General features: G+C 37.6%; 1 pseudogene; it reads right to left on the reverse strand.

Moving 5' to 3' along the window:
• Positions 1 to 6116: 6116 nt before the first annotated feature.
• LOC113921224 lies at positions 6117 to 6244 on the reverse strand (annotated as a pseudogene).
• Positions 6245 to 7150: the final 906 nt, after the last annotated feature.

Genomic DNA, 7150 nt, shown 5'->3' on the forward strand with positions numbered 1-7150 from the left:
TTTTTCAACATTATTCTGATCATAAGTTTATGGCAAAGAGCCAGAATTACATGACCTATGGCCTCCAACACTATCTGTAGCTACAGTGCATGTAGGAGATCTGGTTTGCTGCTCCAGCCTCTTCGTGGGGAAAGAGTGGTGAGTTTGGTGCAGTGTGCCTCATTTTAAGAAAATCTACTATACAAAAATGCAGACTTTAAATATGAGAGACCAAGAGTGTTTGCATACAAAATAAACACATATTTATTTCCCTTAGTAAAAGGATTCACCTTCAGCTTCCTTCAAAAGGAACACTCCTCTAACCATTTATGTGAATAGAGAGCAGATCAATGCCTTGAGGGAAGAAGCCAAAGTTAAAGAGTTAGGAGCTCACATAAGTGAGGACTCGATATTAAAGAATCTCTAAAGTCATAATATCAATCAAAGGGAGTCTTCTTTTGTACACAGATTGAGAAGTTTGTCCCTGCTTTGTTTCCCACAGACCACGAGACACTGGAGGAAAACAAACCACGTCCCAGACGTTTTTGAAATGCTGACATTTTGTGTAATGCCAGACACAAGGCAGGCACTCCATGTGTTTGTGGAGTAGCTAAATGATTGAATGCCTAACTGACTGATTGCCAGGCTGACTTATTGACTGACTACTGAGTGACACTGTCCAAAAAGTCAAAGGTGTTAGTCTTATATACTATCTTATATACTTATGTACATATATATATATATACACACATATATATACTTACTAACTTATATACTATATACACAAAATATAGACTTATTCACTAGCTGATCAATAAACACAGGTTTCAACAAATGCTATTGGAACAACTGGTTATCTATATGCAAAGAAATGAACCTTAAGCCAAACCTTACACCTTATATAAACATTAACTCAAATCGTGTCATAGACACAAAGATAAAACATAAAACTAGAAAACAACTCAAAGAAAACATAAGAGAAAATCTTCATGACCTGGGGTTAGTGGAAGAATTCTTAGACAGGACAACAAAAGCATGATCTATAAAAAAAGAAAACAGATAAATGGGACTTCATTGAAATTAAAAACTTTTGTTCAAAGTCACTGTTAAGAGAAGTAAAAGACAAGTGACAGCCTGGGAGGAAATATTCATAAAACATATCTGACAAAAGACTTGTATTCAGAATATGTAAAGAATTCTCAAATTCAACAATATGAACACAAGCAAACCAATTAAAAAGTGGGCAACAGATTTGAGCAGACACTTCACTGAAGATATAAGGACAGAAAACAATGTTCCACATTATCAGCCGTTAGGAAAACACAAATTAAAACCATGCCACTACATACCTACTCAAATGGCTAAAATAAAAAATACTGACAATACCAAGTGCTGGTCAGGATACAGAGCAATTAAAATACTCATACATTGCTGGTGGGAATGCAAAGTGGTATAGCCACTCTGGAAAATAGTTAGGCAGCTTCTCATAAAGCTAAATATATACTTACTACATGACCCAACAATCCCACTCCTATTTACCCTAGAGAAATGAAGACTCATGTTCACATAAAAACCTGTACACAAATGTTTATAGCAGCTCATTCATAATTGCCGCAAACTGGAAACAACTTAAACATCCTTCCACAGAGGAATAGTTAAACAAAGTGCAGTACATCCAGCCAATGGAACATTCCTCACCAATTTAAAAAACAAAACAAAAACTAAAAATACATGCAACAACTTGGATGTATCTCAAAAGCATTATGCTGTGTGAATCAAGTATCAAAAGGTAGTATATTATTATATGAGACCACGTATGACATTCATGAAAAGACAAAGCCATAGTAATGAACAGCTCAGTGGTTGCAAGGCAACGGGGGTGAGACCTGCGGGAGTTTTTTGGTATGATGGAACTGTTCTGTAATTAATTGTGGTAGTGGCAACACAAGCCTAGTTACATATTAAAATTGGTATAGAACTGTATACCGAAAGGGGGAGAAGCCCCATTTTACCGCATAATTTTTAGATTAAAAAATTAAATAATGAAGATGGATTTAATCTGGTTTTACACAAATAAACTTCATGGCCTAAGTAAGCTACCTCAGGACAGCTTCCTGTATAATGAGAGGTTTCTGGTTTGAAAGAGCATGAGACTGGCAGCCCCTGATATAACCTCTCCCAAATTCACTCTAAACTTAGTCTGAAAACAGAGAAAAATGATAAAACTCGCCAGATTACATAGAATAAGAACTACTAGCATCCAAGTCGGATTCTGAAAGGATTTTCCACATGATCAAGGGAACTGAGTTAGTCAATGAAATTAGGGGCCCTTCTGTGCTAAGGACATCTCAGAATGGGTGAAAAGATCTTTCTTCCCAACCACATTATCTCCTGGTCATGGCTTTGTAAACAGGAAAACTGGGCATCTATTTCTTTGCTCTTTTGTGAACTACTCCACAGCCAGAGTGCTATTCGCATCTCCTTATTGCCAGTCAGACACGGCATCTCTCAAAAAATAACTACTTAGCAATGAGCGCTGGGACTGCTGCATGTTATCAGGACAGAGCAAGCTATGTACACAAAGGCAGAAGCAGGGAGAACCTAGAAATTCAACGTGAGGATTACGGTGTTCCTTGCACTCTTTCTGTTGAGAGAATCAAGCAGAGATGAGGAGAGAAGCCCACCTTATTTTAAGAGAGCTGAACTACATTAGCTGGCTCCAAGGTTTGTATCTTGGATCTCAGATCCAGGACGGGGGGACCTGAGAGGTGGATATGACCAACACCCCCCTGATGGATAATGAGGCAATGGTCAAAGCCACCTGATTTATATCCTTGGCTCCACCACTTACTAGTTGTGTGACCTGGGAAAACTCATTTACCCTTTCCGTGCTTCATATGTATAAAGAGAATAGTCGTGTTTTTCTCATGGTGAGGATTAATAAATTAATATAGTAAAGCTTATAGCAGTGATTTTTCCTTCACTCTATACTATTCCCCCCGCCCACGGTATGTATTTTTTCCTATCTACTCATAGTTAACTCAGAAGAGGTTAATTTAGAGGACTATATGATAATAATCCCTAACATTTATATGATACAGTGTTATACCAAAACACCTCAAAAATCAAATTACTGAAAATCACTAATAGGAGAAAATCTTAAAAGTAGCCAAAAAACCCCACAAAAACCACAAACAGTTCAGAGGAACAGAAATAAGAACTATAGCATAATTCTTGTCAGAAACTATGTAGGGCAGAATACAATAGAATATCTTTAAAGTGATGGGGAAAAATAAGCCCTGTCAACCTTGAATTCTATAACCAGCAAAAATATATTTCAAAAACGAAGGTGAAACATAGACTTTTTCAGGCCAACAAAGCTGATAAAATTTATTGCCATACCCAGCACATGGATGCTATTATTGTCATTATCACCATCATTATTTATCACCCACATTCTTAAAACATAAGATTCAAGACAGGGATGCCTATCATACCACTATTATCTAATAATATTCTGAAATTTCTATCCAAAATATTATAAGAAAAAAACAAAAATAAAATGTCTTAACTATTGATGTGATTGTGTGCTTAGAAACTAAAAAACAAAACAAAACTTCGAAGTGTTAGAATAATAGGGTTCAATAAGGGAGACTATTTGAAAACAATCATATTTCAACAACTGTCATGTATATTATCAACAATCAATTATAAAATATAAATAAAAAGAAAATCCTACTCATAAAAACAACCAAAGAATTTTAAATTCCCAGAAAAAACCTTAGAGCCCTCTATAATAAAAATAAAAATCTTTATTGAGAACCATTTTTTTAAGTGATAATTGACACTTAACTACAGAGATGAAACTTCATCTATCCCTACAAACCTGCTTCAAGTTTGGACCCTGAGTCCTTATAAAATCATGGAGGGGCCTGGGTGGCTCAGTCAGTTAAGCATCTGCCTTCAGCTCAGGTCATGATCTCAGGGTCCTGGGATCGAGCCCCACAGGGGAAAGCAGGCTCCCTCTGAGTACTCTTTCTTTCCCAAATAATAAAAAATCTTAAAAAAATAAAATAAAATAAAATCATGGAGTCTCATAACTCCCTCATCTCCCTCTCTACACAAAGTTTCTCCAGAATGCAAAGAGAGATACAGAAGAAGAACCCATTCATTTGTGCATCAAGCACCCAGGAAAGTTCCTCACACAGAGTAAGTACTGAAATAATATTGGATAGATGGATGGAAAGAGCAAACAAATTATTTATGCCCCAACTATGCCCATCTCTCCTAGAACTGGCCTGGGTTGAAAGCAAATGTTGTGGATCTTTGGGCCCAGAAAAAGCTCCTCAGAATTGCCTCGTTCCATCGTGCCCAGGATACAAGAGCACTTCTGGGATCAATCCAGTCCCTCCTGATAAGAGATGAATGGAAATAGAACCTTTTTTTTCTTATTGCACAGAGATGCATGTATTACATTGAGGCCTTATCTTCTGAAACTGAAAGAAAGGTCCTATACTTTATCAGTGGATTCATGGATTTTCATTGGCATGACTTTGAGGTTGCAGTTGCCCAAGTTCAACTAGGATATTTTATATTTTGGCATAAAAATATCCTAAAATGTAGGAATGGTGCTCTTGATCTACTCTTAAAAGATCCTGAAACATTTTCATTTTGGGGAGCGGGGAGGAGGCTGTTTCAACAACCTTCACCAGTTTTTCAGCAAAATATTTATGGGATTTATTTTCTTATTAGATGTTGGGAATACAGCAAGAAATGTTCCTACTCTTTGAAGGCTTCCCTTCAAGTATGGGTGATGAGACAATCATCAAGCGACTAAATAAATGAACGAAATATTTACATACACAGTGATGTAATACTGATGTAACACAGAGAGTGAGACACAGTGTGGACACTAATAGGGTAATGAAATCTAACCGGAGATTTAATTTAGCAACTTGTGTTCTTCCCTGACTGATCTTCAAGTTTGTGCCTATAATTAGTGCTTCTCACCCCATCCCTACCCCTGGCATTGCCTTTGTTTTCTAATTTCTGGGAAAGTTACTAAGATTTTTTTACAAAGGGACCCCACATTTGCAGCCAACTCAGACTATCACTTTTCTTCTTTGTGGGTGCCATTCAATGACTCGCAAAACTTCTAGAGGGATTCTGGAGCAGTCTGCCATTTCTATTTCAAGAAGATACAGGCAGTCTCTTGATCGATGGGAGTACATAGGATTTAAAATTAGGAAACCAAGGAAGAATGCTTTCAGCTCACCTGGTACATTGCTCTTCACTTAATCACAGCACTGTGAGGGGTGCTCAGCTGCATGGGCGGAACCAGTGCTCTGTCTTAGCCTTCTAGCACCAAAATTTCAAACATTTGACCGATATTTCCCTGCAATGTCCGATCTCTTTCTTATTACCACCATATACCAATATTGATTCTATCTACAGGGAATTACTTTTAATAAAGTTTTCTTCTAAACCACATGAGAAGATGCTATCTTATTTAACCAAATGGTGTTGATTAAAAGGTTGAAATGAATGCTAAGTGAGCTGCTTTGTTTACTGTTGAAAGCAATTATTTCTTCAGCCCCAGCGTTCCATCTCCACAAATTAATGCTCTTTTCCCTATGCCTCATTGACGGGTGGTGAATTATGCAAATATTCTTCCTTCAAGAAATTAGACAAAGTAGTCTCACCACTTCTTGTAACAAGACATTATAAATAATGGCAAGTTACAATTTGATTTAAAATATTGTCCTCAGTCTAGGTCACCTAAGTTCAAATGTCTTAACCTTTAATCAACTCTATGAAATCAAATTATATTTGTAAGTACATGATTTTTTTAGAGACATGAAGCCATGTTAGCGTTTCCTTTAATAAGAAAGCGATTTTAAGCCATTCTAGAAATACATGATTTCAATAGTCATCTTCCTTTCTACCACCAGTTCTACTGCCTCCAAGATAGTCATCTCAACCCCACATCATAAATGAAAATAAACATAGATTTGATTCATTAATTCATATAGTCTGCCTTTTTTCACAGTTGGGGTGTGTGTATATTAACAGGTCAAAAGTCAAATCTCAGCATTGTGCAGCTATTAAAAAAAAATCAATGAACGCCAAATGATTCAAAGGGCTCACAATTAAGCCCAAAATTTGCTTGTGCCCTTCTCCCCACAAAAGGAGCGTTTTAAAAGGCAAATTAAACTAAAAAGAACAGATACTACACTTGATCTTAGCCAAAAAGCCGAGAAGCATTTGGTCAATACTCTAATTGCTCCAAAAGCATTTCTGATTAGCAATCTTAATAATGCGCTAGCGCCTTTTCATCACAATTCCCAGGATTTTGCATTATGTGTCAGCATGACTCAAGAGAAAGACCCGAGTAGGTCCCCACAAGTTGATGGCAACCTTAGATTGTAAGCAGAAGGCTTCTCAGCCCCACGCCATCCCCGGCTCACTTGACCTCTGTCTACCCAGAGTAGGAAACGCACTCTGCTGTGCTCAGCAGTGAGGGAATGAAGTGCATCGATTGCTCGTGATTATTAGCTGGAGTGGAATGAGCCTCCTCCTTATTATGCAGATTAGCGGAGCTCCCCGTCCCAGCATATTGTGCAGATGCGGGCCTGCAGCTGCTCCTACAGATGGCAAGTACACAACTCCATTAGGTTCGATCTATTGTCTGCTCCTGGCTTGTGGAGGAGCCGGGCCGACTCGGCAGCGAGAGCGGTTCCACGGTGAGATAGAAAGGCGCGCACACACTGTCAAAAATCTGCACCCAGGAGACTCTTTACACAGCAGGGCCGACAGCACTCAAATTAGAAATCTACCCTAAATAAGGACTTTCGTATGTCACAATTAAGCTTGTGTATTTTCTAAAGCAGATTAACCATTAAAATTGAGTAGCATAATTCAAGTTTTGCAATGCAACGCTATTAAAAATTCAGATTAAAAACAAATCCTAAGAGATTCATTCAGAAATTTGCACTACATTCAGCTCTTCTGGGACCTTCTGTTTTGTTTGTTCCCTTTTAAAGAACCTTTTAAAGAGGCAAGTTTATTTTTCACAATAACAAAATGCAATAAAGACCCGAGCTACCCCTATTACAATGCTTGCCTTAGGATAGTTTGTCCTTCTAGAGTTATTATTTATTCTAAAGAGCAT

The sequence above is a fragment of the Zalophus californianus genome, chromosome 3, assembly GCF_009762305.2.
Source record: "Zalophus californianus isolate mZalCal1 chromosome 3, mZalCal1.pri.v2, whole genome shotgun sequence".
Classification (NCBI taxonomy): Eukaryota; Metazoa; Chordata; class Mammalia; order Carnivora; family Otariidae; genus Zalophus; species Zalophus californianus.